General features: G+C 37.2%; 1 protein-coding gene across 13 annotated transcripts in view; it reads left to right on the top strand.

Moving 5' to 3' along the window:
* Positions 1 to 22,004, top strand: part of Mbd5 (methyl-CpG binding domain protein 5) — a 370,190-nt gene that overhangs the window by 68,379 nt on the left and 279,807 nt on the right. For all 13 annotated transcript variants that reach the window (XR_003950018.1, XR_003950019.1, XM_030246630.1 and 10 more), the window contains one exon: positions 377 to 448. The gene's annotated coding sequence lies outside the window, so the exon portion shown is untranslated. The remainder of the gene's footprint in view (positions 1 to 376; positions 449 to 22,004) is intronic.

Consider the following 22,004-nt stretch of genomic DNA (forward strand, 5'->3'; position numbering starts at 1 on the left):
CTCCATCCCAGATGGAGGACATTGACAGGGATATTCCCACTATTAGCAGAGTTTATATTTCATGTTTTACACAAAACAATCAGGAAAAACAGGTGTGGGAAGGGTGTTGATGATATTGATGGCTAGGTGGTTGAGACAATCTGAACAGAATAAAATCAGAGTAAAGAAGGTATTGAAAAAACATAGAGGTTAACATTAGTCTATAAAGTAGCCACTGAACTTTATAAAATTTACAAAGCTTATATAGAATATATAACATTGAGTATCATTTGTATTTTATTTAGCGCTTGCAAATGCTTAAATGCTTTTAAGGCTTACTGCTTTGTTCTTCTGAGTCATCTTATTTTTTTCTTTTCTTTTATGTTCTCTTCTGAAGATAACTTCTACAAGAACCTGTGTATCGGATCCTAACTAAATCAAAATGTTTGAAATCAGAAGATCATGATCGGTGAGTGGCATTTCTCAATTTACTGTTTTCTGGATGTGACAGTGTAGAAAGAATGTCTGGGTTGTTGGTATAGTATATTGACATGGTTACTGGATTCCAGTGTTTTGAATAGGAGGAAAAAATTATGAGAATGGTTCAGAGATTTCTAAGTTTAAAAGATGAGAAAGAATGTTTGAAGAAATTATCTGGAAGATGACAGGAAGAAAAATAGGGAGATAGGACTCTGGAAACAAAACAAAACAAAATGTAGCTTCCACTCCATGACTATTTATTTATTTATTTATTTTATTTAATCAGTTGGATTAGATACAGTTAATAGTGAGAGAGCTTCATAACTCAAAGTGTTTCTTAACATTATTTGATCGCAGGTAATTCATCTGAATAAATAGATTTTCATCTCTTGTTAACCCTTAAAAATGGTTTCATGTCATTTCATTGCACATAAATAACCCTAAGGCCAGTTAGTACCAGCATAGTGTGTTCTTGCTGTGACAGATCTGACCCTGTTTTCTTGGGAGGATTGTGAAAACCCTTTGGAACTTTGAGGTAGAAAAGCCATTGGGTGTTGAGATCTCAATGAGCTGTTTTGTAGGAGCCTGGAAGATAAAAATGTTGAAAGCAGTAATGATGATGGAAACCTGGCTTGTGACATTTCAGAGGGAGGAAGCACAGACTATATCAGGCCTGATGTGGTGCCTGGTCAGCTGGAGCTGAATAATTGCCTCTGATTAACAAGAGACCAGAACCACTAAATGAAACCTCTGCTTTCCTGGGCCTGGGGCTGGGGCTGGGGCTGGGGCTGGTGTCACCTGTGGTTAAGAAGAGACCAGGACTGTGAGGTGGAATGTCCAGGCAAGTGTTTCTTAAGGATTAGAACAGAGAAGCTATGTTCCAGAATTGACCAAGGTTCTTTCTCATGCTGGCTGCTGAACTTAGGTAGTATGACTGGCCCAGGTAGTACTAGTTTTTAAGGCATAAATGGGTTATGAAGAGGCTTGGTACTGTGTTGGCATAGCTGGAGTCCCTAAATAGAGCCCAGGAGACACTCTTGGTGAAATGCAGTGCAATTTCAGCAGAAGACCCAAGCATTTTGGAGTTGACAATACCATGAGATGACTGCCAAAGACAGCAGCAGGTGTGGAGTGAGCTAGCCTAATGCAAGGAAACTTCCTGTGTGTGCAGTGCCTGAGGGCAGAGCCAAAAACTGACTCAAGTCCTTTGGAGGAGCCCAGGTCATTAGTGGATCCCAGATGTTGGTTACTCAGTTTTTATAGTTGGAATTGGAGTTTGGTTTTGATTTGTTCAGATGTGGCTGTGACTTGGGATTTTCCCTCTTGAAGTTTTCACTCTTCTTTTATTTTGTAATACCCACAGTGGAGAGCTATTGGATTTTAAAAGAGACTGCATTTTTTAAAAGAGATTAAATACTTTTTGTGTTTGAATTTTTAAAAATTGTAGGACTTTTAAGTTTGTAAATGTTTTACACTATATTACATTGTATTATTGTATTGTCATCATGTGTGTGTGTCAGGTTGACAAAGGCTCAGTTGTATTGGCTAATTGTATAAGAACTTGAAACAAGCTAGATTTATCTTAACATGGGGGAACCCCAGTTGAGAAAATGCTTCTGTAAAATTGGGCTGGAAGCAACCTGTAAAGTAATTCCTTAATTAGTGATTGATGTGGGAGGGCCTAGCCCATTGTGGATGGGAACATCGCTGGCCTTAAGGTCCTGGATTCCATAAGAAGACCAAAGCCATAGGGAACAAGCCAGTAAGTAGCGTTCCCCCATTACCTCTTCATCAGTTCCTGCCTCCAGTTTCCTGTCCTGTTTGAGGTCCTGTCCTGGCTTATTTCAATGATGGGATACAGTGTGAAAGTGTAACACAAATAAACAATATCCTCCTGAACTTGCTTTTGGTCATGGTGTTTCTTCACTGCAACTCTAACTAGAGAGCTGTAAACTGAAATCGTTGAAAAAAAACTTCATTCACATCCAGCAGATAATTCTTTTGGTCCAGAACTCAGTTCTTCAATAGAAGCCACTTTAAATATGTCTTCATACATGTTAGTTTGTGCTTCCTCCTAACATGAAGACTAGGTCTTCATACATTGAGTAGAAGAAGAATAAAGTTAGGTGGAATGTTTGTCCTTGTGATGACCTAGGTTCTGAAGTCACAAAGTACTATCTTTGTCATATTCACTCATAGGCACAAGTTCTCTCCTATATTCAAAGGGAAGTATAGAACATCACCCATATGGGCGAAATGACTATGGGTGAGGGCTATTTCATTGTATATTTACAAATGAAGTATGGGGTTGGAACTTGCTGACAGAATATATATTTATTGTGTGCCAGGCACAACAAACAAGACAGCTTCTTCTTTAGTTGGGTAAAATGGGGCACATGTTTAATCACAGATGCATGGAAGACTAAGGAAGGAATCTCTTTTCAGCCCAGGTGATGGCATAATAAGACTACATTTCTGTAGAATAAATAGAGAATAATGAAGAATGGTCACAAATAAAAACAAACCTAGGTTATAGAAATAGGTAACAGTTATGGTCATTTTTGCCTTCATTGTGTTATTCATCCTTTTGTAAGGATATGTAGATTTTAGTAGCTCTATCCTATCTTCTGTGCGCCAGAATAAAAAGAAGGCTAAAGGAATAAGAATCATTGTGGGCCCTGTAATTTTACGTAAACAAATTTCAGGATTTTATCTTCACAAACCTGCTAGCTATAGGAGAGTGTTTAGGTGTGTATTTCTGTGTGTATCCACCTTCATTACATTATGCTGTCTGCTCACCTCAGCACAATTCACATGCTATAAACCTAAAAATATACTGTGTTCTCCTAGCATGGTAAATTTGAGACATCCACTTATACTTCTGACCATATTTCTTTTGTTTGTTCAGATTGTCTTATGTTAAAAACTTGATTATTATATGTGTTGTATTGGATATATGCCTAAGTGCACGCAGATATATTGAACATACTCTATGATATATATACGTATGTGTATATATGTATATATATGTATATGCATCCATCCCATGAATTTGAAGAGACTTTAATTATTCTCTTAGCTTATATATTGTCTATCCTGCTTTTAAAATGGTGTAAAAAATTCTGAATTAAATTTAGAAGAAAAGCTTAAAAGTCCAGTATCAATTCTTAATGCTAACTTCATTATTGTATTCAATCTTTGTCCAACCTCAAAGATATTCCAAGAAGTTTGAACTTGGCTTGCAATTGAATGGGTTGTTGTTTTTATTCATTTTGACCAAACCTCAAGATCACAGACCTGAAAAGGGCCTCCTCATGCACTGACTGAACCATGAGACCAAGCAAAGTGGGGTAGTCACTCCCATAACATTTGCGCCCTCTTGCACCAGTGACTCTCACAGGCAAAACGCTGTTGGGTATACTGATGAAGACTTTTCTCCTTTAGTACCATGCTGTGTACATTCAGTACCAGGAGCAATCGTCAGTAGAGGTAATATAGTTAGGCAATAGCTCAACTTGTAAATGTTTGATGACGTAAGTTAAGTGTTGCCTTTTGCATCACTTAACATCAATTTATGGACAGCAACCAATAGCTTTGACATTAGCCTGTCATATTATGTGGTTTCCATGAGATCCCTTTGGCCAGTGACTCAAAAAAATTAACCCATTCCTGGCACTGGAGGTTTCACTTGTGGCATTAGATTAGTCTAATTTGGGAATTGTCTCCCCTGTTATTTGGCAACTCCCTGAAGATTCCTTTCATATATTTATATGTTTTAGAAAAGTTCTCTAGTAATAGTTTTCCATATTGACTTTCTCCCTGTATTGTATTAATTCTTCCTCCCTGTATTCCCTCATGGATTCTTATCTTTCTTCCCCTCCCTATTTAATTCTCCTTGTTGCCCCTTAATCTCCACAAAACACTATATACTATTTCCCCAGCTTGGGAAATCCCTTCCTCCCATTTAGTCCCTTACTAAGTATCTAATCTCTTTGGTCATTTGGATTGTATCAAATATACTGAAACCTTAAGAGCAAATATCTACATTGAAGAATATATACAATACTTGTCTTTTTGGACAGGTTTATCTCACTTGGGGTGATTATTCCTAGCTCTATCCTTTTATGTGTAAAACTTTCTAATTCCACTTTTACTAGTTTCTGAATAATATTCCATTGTGTAAATGTACCACATTTTCTTTATCCACTTGTCAGTGAACATCTAGACTGATTCCAATTTCTAGCTATCGTGAATAGAACAGCAATGAACATGGATGAGCTAGTATATCTATAATTGATACTGAGTCATTAAAGTATATGCCCAAGAGTAGTGGAAAGGAGGAGAATCCTTTTTCTACTCTAGTCTGTTAGTCTGGATTGAGGAGTTGAGATCATCAGTATTGAGAATTGTTAGTGAGCCGTGTTACTGATGTTTGTTATTTTGTTGTGGCAGTGTGGTTACTTTTTCAAAATTTGAGTTACTGTTTCTGGATTATATGTTCTATGTGTCCTCTTAAGTGTAGTTAATCTCCTCAGAAGTTTCCTTTCTAGTACCTTCTGAAGAGCTGAATTGTGTCCAGGAGTTATTTTAGGTTTGGTTTTGTAAGTGTAATGTTTTTCTTTCTCCATCTATGGTGATTTATAATTTTACAGTGTATGTAGTCTACGCTGGCTTCTGTGATCTCTCCTTTTGCAGAGCACCCATCATCCATACCTTGCTGGCTTTCAAAAGTTACAGTGAAGAACCAGGGTTTTCTTCTTATGTGCCTGTCTTTCTATGTTACTTGGTTTTTTCCTTTTGGCTTTTAATATCCTTTCCTTGTATTTTTAGTATTTTGTCTTTATTTTCCCACATTTACTTGTCCTTTCTCTTTTTTATTAATCTCTTTTTCTTCTTTGTTCTCTCTCTCTCTCTCTCTCTCTCTCTCTCTCACACACACACACACACACACACACACACACAGAGAGAGAGAGAGAGAGAGAGAGAGAGAGAGAGAGAGAGAGAGAGAGAGATTGTTTTTATACTCTGGTACGTAAGGACTCTATTTTTAGATGATCACCCTAGAAATGGCATCATGTGTACTGTACAGTTATGTGGATACTTTTATTACCTAGCCAAGCAAAACAACACCCTTAGACCAAAAACTTTTAACTATCCACCCTTTCTTAGTTTTTATATTGTTGTTTGTCAGTTTAAAGCATATGAAATATTTATTATTGTTTTATAATGTTAAGGTTGGTTTCATTTTGACATACATTTACCATTTTTTCTTATCAGATGTCTAGTATTTCAGGTCTGTTATTTTCCATGTGACTGAAACTATATTAGGGATTATAGATCCTCTTAATCTTTATCTCTAAATAACCTTGTTTTACCTTTATTTGTAGTAAGCTTTTCTGGTGTAAAATTACAGAGTGAATTTCTTTAATATGCTCGATTTCATTTTTCTTTTCAATAATTCAATTATTAATCTCAGTGCTTTCACTCATTAATCTTAAATACATTTACTCATTTAACTCTTAAAATGTACTTTATTTTTTGAGAATTTTATTTGTAAGTGCACTTTCTTTCATCATTTTCACTCCCCCCTCCTTCTTTTTTTCCCCATTTTTATTAGGTATTTAGCTCATTTACATTTCCAATGGTATACCAAAAGTCCCCCCTACCCCTACCACTCCCCTACCCACCCACTCCCCCTTTTTGGCCCTGGTGTTCCCCTGTACTGGGGCATATAAAGTTTGCAAGTCCAGTGGGCCTCTCTTTCCAGTGATGGCTGACTAGGCCATCTTTTGATACATATGCAGCTAGAGACAAGAGCTCCGGGGTACTGCTTAGTTCATATTGTTGTTCCACCTATAGGGTTGCAGATCCCTTTAGCTTCTTGGGTGCTTTCTCTAGTTCCTCCATTGGGGGCCCTGTGGTCCATTCAATAGCTGACTGTGAGCATCCACTTTTGTGTTTGCTAGGCCCTGGCATAGTCTCACAAGAGACAGCTATATCTGGGTCCTTTCAGCAAAATCGTGCTAGTGTATGCAATGGTGTCAGCGTTTGGAAGCTGATCATGAGATGGATCTCTGGATATGGCATTCACTAGTTGGTCCATCCTTTCGTCACACTTCCAAATTTTGTCTCTGTAACTCCTTCCATGGGTGTTTTGTTTCCTATTCTAAGAAGGGGCAAAGTGTCCACACTTTGGTCTTCGTTCTCTTGAGTTTAATGTGTTTAGCAAATTGTATCTTCTATCTTGGGTATCCTAAGTTTCTGGGCTAATATCCACTTATCAGTGAGTACATATTGTGAGAGTTCCTTTGTGATTGGGTTACCTCACTCAGGATGATGCCCTCCAGGTCCATCCATTTGCCTAGGAATTTCATAAATTCATTCTTTTTAATAGCTGAGTAGTACTCCATTGTATAAATGTACCACATTTTCTGTATAACGGTTCAAAATTCCTATACAAAATAGAAACCCAATATAAAAATTCATGCAAATTCAGATTTCTCCTTGAGTAACTCCATGCATGTAAATACTTGGTCTCTGGTTGGTGGAGATATTTAGGTCGGTTTAGGAGATTTGACCTTGCTAGAGTGTTTGTCACTTGGAAGATTTGAAGTTTCAGAAGACTTGTTTTCTGATTTCTTGCATTCGATTTGTTTGTGCTTCCATTTAATGACCTAAGAACTAAGTTTTTATCTTGCTACTCCAGCCTTCATACCTGCTTGCTGTCAAGCTTGCCTATCATGCTGATGATGGACTCTGCCTCTTTGGAAACATGAACCCAAATGAACATGTCTTGTTATTAGTTGCACGTGTCTAAGCATAGCAACAGGAAAGTAATACAACAGACTTTACAGATGGGTAGCACAATTGGTGTCTGTTCTCCCTTATATAGCTAGCACCTGACACTGAGACCAACTCCCCATGTAGGAAGTTTCCAGGGCAGAGGACCAGCTTGATTTCTTCTAACCCTGTTACCAGGTTGTGTTGTGTCTTCAGCAATAGGGCTTGCTTGCATGCTGTAGCAAACAGGCAAGAGCACTGGCAAGAACCTATATTTTTCAAGACTCACTTAAACCTTATAGCCAACAATTTGCAGCTTGTTGTTGTAGTTGTTGTTGTTGTTGTAGTTGTTAGATAGTCTATGACTCTAGAAGGAAGCAGTATCCCACTGTGTGGAATAACTCCTAAAATTGTATATGTGTGTGTATCTGTGTGTGTGCATGTGTGTGTTTGTAAATGTATATATGTTTTTAAATATGCTTATCAAATAATAGGTTTGCAATGGCTTTTCTAGAATTCCTTAGTGTTATCCCTTTTCCTCTGTATTAACCCTTCCCCAGTTAGGTCCCCCACCCCATCATTCCCTTTTCTCCTTTATAGCACCTTTGTCCTATGAGACTCTTCTTGTGCTTGTTCTACCCTTCACCTAATGGTTCCTTTTTACCATCCTGGATTCTAGGAGTACTCAGATGGAGTGGTTTGATTGAGAATGGCCTCATACACCATGTATTTGAATGCTTGGTCCCTAGTTTACGGATTGTATGGGAAGCATTAGGAGATGCAGTTTTCTTGGAGAAGGTGCTTCACTGGAGGCAGGCTTTGAGGTTTCAAATGTCCATGCCATTCCCAGTTTGCTCTCTTTCTCTCTGCCTCCTCCTTGCAGATCCGTATGTAAGCTCTCAGCTACTGCTCCAGTGCTATACCTGCCTGCCTGCTACCATGCTCCCTTATCATGGTGGTCATGGACGATAACTTGCTGAAACTGTAAGCCCTAATAAACTCTTTGTATGTTGTTGCCTTAGTCATTGTATCTTTTCACAACAATAGAAAAGTAACTAGGACAGCAAGGTTACATTGAAACCTAAAGGTTCATATTTTGAATTTATACATAATAGAGAATGTGACATATGTTCTTCTGGGTCATAGTTTATGTTATATGTATATTTTCTGATTCTCCTTGTTTTCCAAAAAGTTTTATGATATCATTTTCTTTAAAGCTAAATACAATTCTTTTGTGATTATGTACTTCATTTTCATTGTCTGCAAGTTCATTACTTGGCGAACATTTAATATGCTTACCTTCATTACATACATATTGTGAGTAGAGCAGAAATAAATATGACCAAGCAAGTATCTCAATAGTAGGATATCATGTCCTTTGGACTTATGCCAAAGAATGAAATAGTTCTGTCATATATTTATTATAGTAACATATAATAGTATTTTCATTTATTGTGCTTTGAGACTCATTGAGATTGTTGGATGTTTGAATTCAAGAATTTTTTTTTAAAGGATATGAAGATGTTGCCATTGTTGTCTGCTTCGCTCTTGTCCTTGAATTCTCATTCAGGCATATGCAAGGTCTCTTCATATTCTTTTACATGGGTTTTAGTTCAAAAGACTTATTTGGTGTGGTCTATTATGCCTTCAGGTATGGTTCTCTTACTAACTTTCAGCTGTACTATGGATTTTGTTCTTTTGCTTTAAGGTTCATCCTCTGTGATTGTAGAGTGGTGATTTTCATGTTAAAGGTCATGTTCTTATAGAGTATTAGGACTAATGTTGAAACATACTATTCATCCTATATGTATAAAGTGTAATCACCAATGCTAACATCTTAGGCATAGACTTGTCAAATTTTATTATTATATACATAATGTTCTATATTTTATAAACATTTATTTTATACTGGATTGTGCATCTTTCTTTGAACTTGATATTTGAAAATATTTTGATATTTGTAATTAAAGTAGAATTTTGAAAAGAATGTATTTTCTTAAAATGCTCAAGAACAAGTATTATAAAATTCTATTAATATAGGACCACTTTGAATACTTAGCCTAAGCCTTTGTAGCCTGAAGAAGCAAGGGAAGGTTCAGGTTGCAGATTTCAGCAAGAAAAATTAGTATTATAGCTTTTAAAAGATATTTTTTTTCCCTATACAAGCCCTAAGTTTTACAAGCAATTTCCCATGGGGAAATACCCAAACTAGGAGTAGGGGAACTGCCACTAAGCACAGTGCTTAGTCTATGGAAACCTACTGTTAGAAGTTACCTTTTGACTCAGGTACTTTTGAGCAGATTACTTGATCTATCCATTGACCATTGCAATGGAGCTATTTAAAGATTGCTTGTCATGATTAATTAATATCTTTGAAGCACTAAGAATACAATAAACTGTATGTGTTCAGCATTCTCGTTATCACTTTATGTGGTTATGCTTATTACATTAAGTGGGTAATGCTTTCTGGGTTCAGCACTGTAGATGGTCTACTTTTAGATAACTCAATTTTCAGGCTTTGGATTTAGCAAATATTTCATGTTGTTTAAAATTTAAAAAGCCTTAAAATTTTTGACTTAGCATCAAGTGTTACAGGCTTTATTATCTCATATGTATTATTCTAACCTTTCTTGGTGGCTAATCCGTAAGTTTATACATAATGTTTTCATAGTTTATCTGGTATTTTAGTAATTCTTCAGTTGTACTCATTTTACAGGAAATATAAACACATTATTCCTTAGGAAAGGCTAAATCTCAAATTGATCCTGAAATTTTGCCAGAATAGGTGGACAAAAACACAAGTATATGTGTCCTGAACATATCTGTCATAGGCAAACATACTACATTTAATTGTAATGCTAATGCAGTATTCTAGCAAATGTTAATTTAACATGTATTTTTTTCCTTCTCTTTAAAGATTTATTGGGATTTTTTGCCCTTGTCTTAAATCTGTTCCCATTTCATTTTTTTTAAAAGAAAATACACAAAACAATAACCACAATATCAAAGTTTCACAGGGTTAATCCAAAGGAGGAAAAGAGCCCAAGACAAAGCACAACAATCAGACTCACTTGTTCACACACTCAGGAGTCACATAAAAGTACTAAACTGAAAGCCATAATATATACACAGACCAACTTAGGCCCTGTGCTAACTGGTTCAGTATCCATGAGTTTGCTGTCTTCTCCTGATGTCCCCTCTGACTCCCATCCTCCTTCCACCTTCTCTTCCTCAAGGGTCTGTTAGCTCTGAGGGGGGAGAATTGATGGAGACATCACATTTAGATCTGTGTGTTCCAAGGTCAGTCAGTTGGTCTGTACTCCTCCATCACTGCTCTGACTCCCCCTCCCTGTATGTCTGGGGAGGGGGTACACACGTGCGTGTGCATTTATGTGTGCATGTGTGTAAAATGTGGTGGGTCTCAATATTTTTTCCCATCTGCTTCGAGGGAAATCCTCAGAGAATGGTTCAATTAAACACAGATCTATGAGTATAGCAGAATATCGTTTGGTTTCATTTTTATTGTTAACTTAATTAAAAAAGACCAGTACTATGGGGGTTTATCCTAGGTCTCTAGTCTATCTAGTCTTTGGTTTTCGGTCATTCAGGCAGTGCAGGGTGTCAGTTCTGTCTCATGTAGTGTAGCTTATGTCAAATGAAATTGGTGGGCTGCTCCCACAAGCTTCATGCCACCATTACTCTAGCATATTTTCTAGTTAGTGCAGATTGTAGATCAAAGGGTATATGGCTAGGTTGGTTTTTATGATTCTCTGTTGGTAGCCTTCAGAATACCTTCCCTGTACCAGAAGCACTAGAACACAGGCGCAAAGGTTCTTATGGGCACCAGCTGTACCTCTCCGTAGTCAGTGATTTATGTGAGTGTTGTCTTCAACAATGGGTGCTTGCTGTCAGTTTGTAGACAACAGCCTATTGCCTTGCCAACAACCTAAGTTGTTCGGGACTTTGTGTGGGGCCCCTTTGGCCAACAACTTAGTTGGATATAACCCAGTCTTGGCACTGGAAGCTTCACTTGGTAACAAGGCATGGTCAAATAGGGCTCCATCTACGTCATTATTGGAAACTTCATCAGGATTGCCATCATATATTTTAGGAAATTTCTGCTACGCTGGTTTTCCCTACCCACATTCAGTTCTACCTGCCTCTTCCCATATTCCTTTCCTCAACCCCATGTTTAATTTGCGTTCCCTGATGGCTAAGGATGAATGTGTTTTCTCAGCATTTGAGTTTCCTCGGTTAAGAATTCTGTTTAGATCTATGCTGTATTTTTTTTTATTGAATTATTTGGGATTTCTTAAATTTTTTAAAAATATTTTAGACATTAGTCCTCTTAGACGTGGTTGGCTTAAAAACACAAATCCTATTTCTTAGGCGTCCCCTTTGTCTGAAAGACAGTGTCCCTTTCTAACAAAAGTGTTTCATTTTCATGAGGTTCCACTTAATAATTGCTGATCTTAGGTCCTGTGCTAATGGTGTTCTGTTCAGAAAGTCTTATCCTGTGACAGTGAGTTCAAGGTTATCCCCCACTTTCTCTTCTATCATGTTCAGTTTATCTGGTTTAATGTTGAGGCCTATTTGGAATTGAGTTTTGTGCAGGGTAAAGAATGTGGATATATTTACATTCTTCTACATGCAGACATCAAAAACAAAAACAAAAAAACAAACAAACAAACAAAAAAGAGATGTCCATAGGTGTGTAGGTTTATGTCTGGGTCTTCAGTTTAATTTCAGTAATCAACATGTCTTTTTTTAATACCAATACCATGATTGTTTATTACTACAGTTTTGCAGTACATCTTGAAATAAGGAATGGTGAGACCTCCAGCAGTTCTTTATTGTTTAGAATTACTTTAGCTATCCTGGGTTTATTATATTTCCATATAAAGCTGAGAATTGTCCTTTGACGTCTGTGAAGAGTTGTATTGGAATTTTAGTGGATTGCCTTGTCTCTTTAGATTGCTTTTGGTAGACGAGCCATTTTTACTACATTAATCCTACTGATCTATTCACATGGAATACTTTTACTTCTAGTATTTTCTTCAGTTTATTTCTTCAGAGACTTACAGTTTTTTATTGAACAAGTCACTTGCTTCTTAGAGTTAAATATTTTATACTATTTGAAGCCATTGTGAAAATTATTTCTCTGATTACTTTCTCAGTCTCTTTGTCATTTGTATACATGAGAGCTACTAATTTTTTAAAGAAATAAAACAATACTGTATTATTTTGCATGTTAGAACATATGTATCACATTTTTTATTACTTTTAAAGTTTTTGCAATCCATTCATTGCCCCCCCATGGTCCATCCTCCCACAGATCCTCATTCCATTCCTCCTCCTCCCCCTGTCTCCCAGAAGATGTTCCCTGCCAAGATCTCCCTACTGCATAGGATCTCGAGTCTCTAGAGGGTTAGGTGCATCTTCTCCCACTGATACCATACCAGGCAGTCCTCTGCTGTATATGTGGGGGGCCTCATATCAGCTGCTGTATGCTGCCTGGTTGGTGGCTCAGTGTCTGAGAGATCTCAGAGATACCGGTTAGTTGAGACTGCTGGTCTTCCTATGGGTCAGAGAGCTACTGAATTTTGTGAGTTGATTTTTGTATCCAACTATGTTGCTAAAACTGTTCATTAACTGTAAAATTTCCTCTTTTGTCAAAGGCCTTTTCGGCATCAAATGAGATGATCTTGGTTTTGTTTTTTTTTTTGTTTTGTTTTTGTTGTTTTTAAGTTTGTTTATATTGTGGATTTTTTAGGATCACTTTTATATGCTATCATATCATCTGGAGATTACAAACAGTTCTTTGACTTCTTCCATTTCAATTTGTCTGCCTCTAATCTCCTTCAATTGTCTTATACTTCTAGCAAAGACTTCAAGTAGTAAAGTAATTAGATATGAGGAGTATACTGGCTAGTTTTGTGTCAACTTGACACAGCTGGAGTTATCACAAAGAAAGGAGCTTCAGTTGAGGAAATGCCTCCATGAGATACAACTGTAAGGCATTTTCTCAATTAGTGATCAAGGGGGAAAGGCCCCTTGTGGGTGGAACCATCTCTGGGCTGGTAGTCTTGGGTTCTATAAGAAAGCAGGCTGAGCAAGCCAAAGGAAGCAAGCCAGTAAAGAACATCCCTCCATGGCCTCTGCATCAGCTCCTGCTTTTTGACCTGCTTGAGTTCCAGTCCTGACTTCCTTTAGAGATGAACAGCCATGTGGAAGTGTAAGATGAATAAACCCTTTCCTCCCCAACTTGCTTCTTGGTCATGATGTTTTGTCCAGGAATAGAAACCCTGACTAAGACAAGTAGAGTAAACTGATTTTAATGAAATTGCATTGAATTTCTCTTTAAGTTGAAATTGGCTATGAGCTTGCTGTCAACTATGGTCTTTATTATGTTTAGGTATGTTCCTTACATGGCTGATCTGTGTAAGACTATTATGGAAGGATACTGGGTTCGGGAGCAGGGCTGGGGGAGGATAGAGGGGACTTTCGGAGAGGAAACTAGGAAAGGGGATAGCATTTGAAATGTAAATTAAGAAAATATCTAATAAAAAATCAATAAGTGAAACTCAAGGAGAATGAAGACTGAAGTGTGGACACTATGCCCCTCCTTAGATTTGGGAACAAAACACCCATGGAAGGAGTTACAGAGACGGAGTTTGGAGCTGAGATGAAAGGATGGACCATGTAGAGACTGCCATAGCCAGGGATCCACCCCATAATCAGCATCCAAACGCTGACACCATTGCATACACTAGCAAGATTTTATTGAAAGGACGCAGATGTAGCTGTCTCTTGTGAGACTATGCCGGGGCCCAGCAAACACAGAAGTGGATGCTCACAGTCAGCTAATGGATGGATCATAGGGCTCCCAATGGAGGAGCTAGAGAAAGTAGCCAAGGAGCTAAAGGGATCTGCAACCCTATAGGTGGAACAACATTATGAGCTAACCTGTACCCCGGAGCTCTTGACTCTAGCTGCATATATATCAAAAGATGGCCTAGTCGGCCATCACTGGAAAGAGAGGCCCATTGGACTTGCAAACTTTATATGCCCCAGTACAGGGGAATACCAGGGCCAAAAAGGGGGAGTGGGTGGGCAGGGGAGTGGGGGTGGGTGGATATGGGGGACTTTTGGTATAGCATTGGAAATGTAAATGAGTTAAATACCTAATAAAAAATGGAAAAAAAAAATCAATAAGTGAAAAAAAGAAGGGATACTGGATTTTGTCTAAGGCCTTTTCTGTATCAAATGAAGTGATCTCATGGTTTTTTTTAGTTTGTTTATACACTGAATTACATTTCTTGATGTTCATATATTGAACTCTCCCTGCCTCTCTGAAATGAAATCTGCTTGATCATCATAGATGATCTATTTGATGTGATCTTGGATTTCGTGTGTTAAGTATCTTAAATACTTTTGCATCTGTGTTAATAAGGACAATTGGTCTCTAATTTTCTTTCTAGTTGGATCATTATATAGTTTGGTATAAGTGTAAATGTGGCCTCATAAAATGAATTGGGCAATATTTCCTGTTTCTATTTTATGGGATAATTTGTGGAGTATTGCATTAATTCTTCCTTGAAAGTCTATTAGAATTCTGTGCTATAACCATTTGGCCCTGGGGGTCGGGAATGGAGAGGTGGTGTTTGTTTTTGGTTTTTATTTTGTGTGTGTGTGTGTGTGTGTGTGTGTGTGTGTGTGTGTTGTTTTTGGTTTTTATTTTTGTTGTTGTTCTTGTTTGGGAGACTTCTAATGACTGATTCTACTTAAGGTGATATTTAAATTGCTTATCTGATTTTAATTTAACTTTGTAAGTGGTAACAGTTGAGAAAATTAAGTATCTCTTTTGTATTTTCTAACTTAGCAGAGTACAGATTTTTAAGTTATGTCTTTAGGATTCTCTAAATTTCCTTGGTGACTTTTGTTATGACCCCTGTTCATTTCCACTTTTGTTAATTTGAATGTTCTCTATTCACCTTTTAGTCAATTTGGATGACAACTTGTCTACATTATTGATTTTCTTTGTATTGTTTTTATTTCTATTTTATATATTTCAATCCTGAGTTTGATTATTTCGTGCAATCTAACTGCTTTTAGATATGATTTCTCCTTTTTTCTTCTAGAGCTTTCAGGTGTGCTGTTAAATTGCTAGTCTGAGGTCTCTCGAGTGTTTTTATTTTGTTTAGACACTTAGTGCTATGAACTTGCTTCTTTGAACTGCCTTCCTTGTGGCCCATATGTTTAGGTATGTTGTGTATTCATTTTTCTCCAGTTGTAGAACCTCTTTAATTTCTTATTTCTATCTTAAGCCATTTTTTCATTCATTAGAGTGGGTCAATATATGATTTAACCTGTAATAGTATTTTGTTTCATTTTGATTTATAAACTTTGTGTCCTTGTGTTTAGCACAGAGATGTTAAGAATAGAAATGTATCCAGGTGTGGTGGCGCACACCTTTAATCCCAGCACTTGAGAGGCAGAGCCAGGCGATTTTCTGAGTTTGAGGCCATCCTGATCTACAGAGTGAGTTCCAGGACAGCCAGGGCAGAGAAACCCTGTCTTGGAAACAAAATCAAAAACAAAAACAAACAAAAAAAACCCCAAAGAATATAAATGTTATCTTGATGGATTTTATCTTTGATGAATATCTAATATACTTCCTTTTCTCTTTTGATTAGTTGTGGCTTGAAGTCTATTTTGTTAGGTATTAAAATGACTACTCTACCTTCTTCCTTTTATCTATTTACTTGGACTATCTTCTTTCAATGCTTTATTATAAGGTAATGTCTATCCTTGATGTTGAAATGTGGTTTTGTGTTGCAACAAAAGATTGTGTTTTCACATCCATTCTGTTAGTCTACATCTTTTTATTGGGAAATTGAGACTATTGGCATTGAGAGATAGCAATCACCAATGATAGTTGATTTCTGGTATTTTATTGGTGATAGTGGTGGTGGTGTTGTTCTGTGTTCATGTCATGTTTCCTTCCCCTTTTTTATTTTTATTTTTTGTTTTTTGTTTTTTAGATTTATTCATTTATTATATGTAAGTACACTATAGCTGTCCTCAGACACCCCAGAAGAGAGCATCAGATCTCATTATGGATGTTGTGAGCCATCATGTGGTTACTGGAATTTGAACTTTGAAGAACAGTCACTGCCCTTGACTGTTGAGTCAGTCATCTCTCCAATCCTCATGTTTCCTTCCTTTAGTTTTGCTGATCTGGGATTATTCATTCCCTGTGTTTCTATGGTTGTAATTAACCTCTTATGTTATATTGTTTTCTTCTACCACAGTGTTTTTCCAACTGTTGATCACTATTCCTTTGTGGGCCGTGGTCAAATGAACCTTTCACAAGTATCACCTAAAATCATACTGTATCTCAGATATTTACAATATGATTCATAACAGTAGCAAAATTACAATTAGGAAGTAGCAACAAGAATAATTTTATGGGTGGAGGTCATTACAACATGAAGAACTGTATTAAAGAGCCATAGCCTTAAGGAGGTTGAGAACCACTGTTCAGCACATTCTGTAGAACAGGAATTGTAGGTTTTTATTGTTTAATGTCTTAGTTTCTCCATCTATGGAGACTGAAAATTTTGCTGGGTATAATAGTGGTCTAAGCTAGGATCTGTAGTCTCATATAGTTTATATATAGTACATGTGCCTATCACATCACCTTCTGGCTTTTAGTGTCTCATTTGAAAAGTCGGGTGTAATTCCAATAAATCTTCCTTTATATGTTATTTGGCCATTTTCTTTGCAGCTTTTAATATTTCTTGTTGTTGCTCTGTATTTTTAGTGTTTTAATTAATTTTGGATTTTTTAACATCTTTTTTCCTTTTTTTATTGAATATTTATTTGCATTTTAAATATTCCCTTTCCCGGTTTTGCCTCCACAAACCCCTTATCGAATACCCTTCCCCCTTATTCTATGAGGGTGCTCCCCTAACTGCACACATACTTCCACCTCATCACCCTAGCATTCCTCTACACTGGAGCCTTCACAGGACCAAGGGCCTGACCTCGCATTGATGCTAGATAAGGCCATCCTCTGCTACATATAGAGCTACAGCCATGGGTCCTTCCATGTGTACTCTTTGGTTGATGTGTTAGTTCCTTGGAGCTCTGCGGGGGGTTGGGGGGTGTCTCTTTGATTGATATTGTTGTTCTTCCTATGGGGTTGCAAACCCCTTCAGCTCCTTCAGCCCTTCTCCTAACTCCTCTATTGGGGTCCCCATGCTCAGTCCAGTGGTTGGCTGCGAGCATCCACCTCTGTATTTGTCAGGCTGTGGCAGAGCCTCTCAGGAGACAGCTATATCAGACTCCTCTCAGCAAGTACTTATTGGCATCTGCAGTAGTGTTTGGGTTTGGTGGCTGCATATGGGATGGATCCCATTTGGGACAGTCTCTGAATGGCCTTTCCTCCAGTTTCTGCTCCATTCTTTGTCCCTGTGTTTCTTTTAGACAGGAGCAATTCTGGGTTAAAAATTTGGAGATGGGAAGATGACCCCATCCCTCAATCTGGGCCATGGCTAACCTCTGGATATGATCTCTCTACAGATTCTCTCTCCCCTTTTCTGAGTATTTCAGCTGATGCCTTCCCTATTAGGAACTGATAGGCTCTTGCTTTCCTTGCTTCTTGGAATTTCACGTGGCTGCCCCAAGATGTTCATCCCCCATTGCTACACACCTCTGTTCAATTTCCTGACCTTCTATACATTTCCTCCATCTCCTTCCATACCTGATCCTGCCCCCTCTTTTTCCCCCTCCACTTCCTCTCTTCCTTCCAAGTCCCTCCCACCCTCTACCTCTTGTGATTATTTTGTTCACCCTTCTAAGTAGGACTGAAGCATCCACACTTTGGGCTTCCCTCTTCTTGAGCTTCATATGGTCTGTGAATTGTATCGTGGGTATTCCGAGCTTTTTGAGTAATATCCACTTATCAGTGAGTATATACTATGTATGTTCTTTTGTGACTGTGTTACTTACCTCATTCAAGATGATATTTTCTAGTTCCTAGGAAAGGCATTTTGTTTTCTGGTCCAATCCATTTGGTGTTTTCTGTGCTTCATAAACCTTTCTAGGCATCTCCTCCTTTAGGTTATAAAAATTTTCATGTTTGATTTTATTTAAAACATTTTTTGGACCTTTGAGCTGGAATTCTTGTATTCCTATTATTTTTAGATTTAGTGTTCCCAGATTTCCTAGATGTTTTTTATCAGGAGCTTTTTAGATTTAACATTTTCTTTGACTGATGTATCCATTTTGTTTTTTGTTTCTTAATAGTATCTTCAATGCCTGAGATTCTCATGTCCATCTCTTGCATTCTCTTAATGATGCTTGTCTCTGTAGTTCTTGTTGGAATTCCTAAAATTTTCACTTGTGGATTTCCCTCAGTTTAGACTTTGTTTATTTAATCTACTTCCATCTTCAGGTCTTGAACAGCTTTATTCATGTCCTTGTACTGTTTTTTTTTTGTGTTTTCCTGGATTTCTTTTTGTATTAATTCATTTCTTCACAAGATTTGCTTGTTTTCCTGATTTTCGGTAAGGAATTTATTTTTCTTTAGGACTGCTATTATATTCATATAGGTTGTTTTAAGGGTTTTGGGGGATGGAGGTTGTCTTTAGCTATGTTGGAATATTTAGGGTCTGTTGAAATAGGGTTGCTGGGCTCCAGTGGAAACATACTGTCCTGGCTGTTGGTTGTATTCAGTTGGCATCTAGGCATATGTTTCCCTAGGCTTACTCAGCTGGTGTTTAACGTGTATTTTTACCAATGCTTTTAAATATTTGTCTCCCTAACAGTTACCTATCATGAATAACATATCAATTAATATCTGAATGTGATAATTCTCCAACTAATTCTAAAAGCTATAATTTGTACATCATGATCCCATAATGAAATCCAAAAGACATGCATTTGAGAAATCAAATACCTGATACAGAGTTTTAGTCAACATTTATAAATAGTTCCTAAAAAGGAATAATAACTATCCTAACCAAAAAGTTGGAAAAGGTTTTAAATAATTAGATGTACAACACAGTTTTTATATAAGTGTGTGTGTGTGTGTGTTCCTATATGTACATGTATATGTGTGTCACAGAGGCGTGGAAGGGTGTTGGATTTCCTGAAACTGGAATTGTAAGTGGTATGTGACGGGAAACAAACTCTGGTTCTTAACAGCAAGTGCTCTTAATTGTTGAGCCATCTTTTCGACCCCTCTATAGAAGTTTTAAAACAGCAAAGAAACACAATCAACATTGGTAGAGGAATGGCAATTAAAACCATAATACAATTTCACATTCACCAAGTCTTTACAATTAAAAGATAGTAACAACTATTCATGAAGATGTAGAGGAACTGGAATTCTCAAATATAAGTGTTGGAAATATAGCTTCTCAAAATTTCTAAAATTATTGGATATAATGTTACTTAATAGTTCTACTGCTGCATAGTTATAGAAAGCGAGACAACTTTTCACTAAAAGCACCTTATACATAGCATTATAGAAGCATTATTCAATGATGATGATGATAATGACAATGACAACGATGACTACAATGGCAAAAACCCAAATTTCAACAAATTATTATCAACCAAATATTATCTGTGCAAATTTGGAATATTGTCAGTGAAAGAAATGAAGTGAAGACATATGTCACAGCACAGATTAACCTCAAAATATAAGTGAAATGAATTAGAACCAAAAGGCCTCATTTATATGATTCTTTTTTAAAAAGTTTTCTTTGTAAACTTATATGTACAGGGTTCTGACTACACATGTGTCTTTGTATCACATGTGAACATTGCTCATGGATGTCAGCAGCAGGCATTGAATCCTGGGGAACTACAGTTACAAATGGATTTGAGCCCCCATGTGGGGGTCCTCCGAAAGAGCAGTAGCAAGAGCTCTTAACTGCTAACCAATGTCCCAAGCCCTGATATTACATAATTCTTAATGAAATATCTACATAGGCAAATATTTATTCAAAAACAGTATCTTAAATTATTGGATAGTTGGGAACAGGTTGGGTCATTGGGGAGAAAACTACTGTTATTAGTTGTTATTGAAGATTAATTTTTATTGGATGTGTATGTGTGTGCCTGTATATATATATATATATACACACACAATATGTGTGCAGGTGTTCACACCGACCAGAAAGAGAGAATCAAGTCCCCTGGTGCTGGAGGTAGAGGTAGGGGTGGTGAGCCACTGATGTGGATGCTGAAAAACATATTTATATTCTCTGCAAGAGCACCAAGCACCCTTGAGCACTGAGCTATATTTTCAGCCCCTTGACACAGTTTTTTAAAATTAATGAATTTTTAACTTTGAATTGGGTGACAGAATATACGCTACACTTGAATAAAGGTTTGAAAAATAATTTAAGCTTCATCTTAATATTACAGAAGATGCTGAGTGTTGCTTTATTGGTAAAATTTGTCTAAAATGGTCAGCACAGTTTTGTGTGCTAAAAAATATACTATAGAAATTAGTTTTTAATTCAGTTTGAAACCCTGGGAAGATTGCTGAAATACTCTTTGCCTCATATTCAAAACTGGCATAAAAAATAACATTATCATGCTCCTTCGAGAATAGAATGAAACATTTTCACTGTTTGTAACAGAATAAGGTACACTTAAATCACGATTTTCTGAAAGAGAAATTAACAAATGGTTTCTCTACTTATCTATTTTAACTACTTGTCTATTTTATTTTGCTTTTTGAGTCCTACTTCATTGCCCAAGTTGAGCTTGAATTCAGTATCTTCATACCTTCACTTTCTGAGTGATGAGTTTACAAGTGTGTTTTATCCTTGTTAACAATTAGAGAGCTTAAGTGTTAATAGTAAATGCCAAAAAAACAAACAAACAAACAAACAAATCACCAGTTCAAGTGTGAGATCAGGTGCTTAAAAGCAAGAATGATTTCCATAATGCAAAGTTCCCAGTGGATGAAGTACAACTTACTTTCTGTAAGCAAGAAAGAAACAGTTCTAGGGCATTGACTGACTATGAAAGTAAAAAAGAAGCATGGATGATAAACCTATCTGAACCCAACTGTATCTCAAAGGGCAAGAAAACGTAAGCTCCCAACTGTGTATTAGAAGCAAACTCCCAAAGAAGTCATAGACTAGAATAGGGCAGCGTTCTACATGCTCAAGGATTCTGCTCTAATGGAGCATCAGGTAGATCTGGATCCTTGAACACTCACTAGATGACTGAGGTTGAGAGCTGGTAGCAGAACTTGGGCTTCTTAGGATTTCTGAACCTAGATTGAAAGTTGTTTTCTTTTTCCAAATTCAGGAATAGAGACTGACAATCTGTAAGTAGAATATAATGAGAAACAAATTTAAGGGAATGACAAAGTACACGATGATAACAAACATTGAAAACTGCACCTTTTTTTTTAATTAGGTATTTCATTTACATTTCCAATGCTATCCCAAAAGTCCCCCACCCACTCACTCCCACTTCTTGGCCCTGGTGTTCCCCTGTACTGGGGCATATAAAGTTTGCGTGTCCAATGGGCCTCTCTTTCCACTGATGGCCAACTAGGCCATCTTCTGATACATATGCAGCTAGAGACACAAGCTCTGGGGTGTACTGGTTAGTTCATAATGTTGTTCCAACTACAGGGTTGCAGTTCACTTTAGCTCCTTGGGCACTTTATCTAGCTCCTCCATTGGGGGCCCTGTGATCCATCCAATAGCTGACTGTGAGCATCCACT

Source organism: Mus musculus, chromosome 2 (genome assembly GCF_000001635.26).
Source record: "Mus musculus strain C57BL/6J chromosome 2, GRCm38.p6 C57BL/6J".
Lineage (NCBI taxonomy): Eukaryota > Metazoa > Chordata > Mammalia > Rodentia > Muridae > Mus > Mus musculus.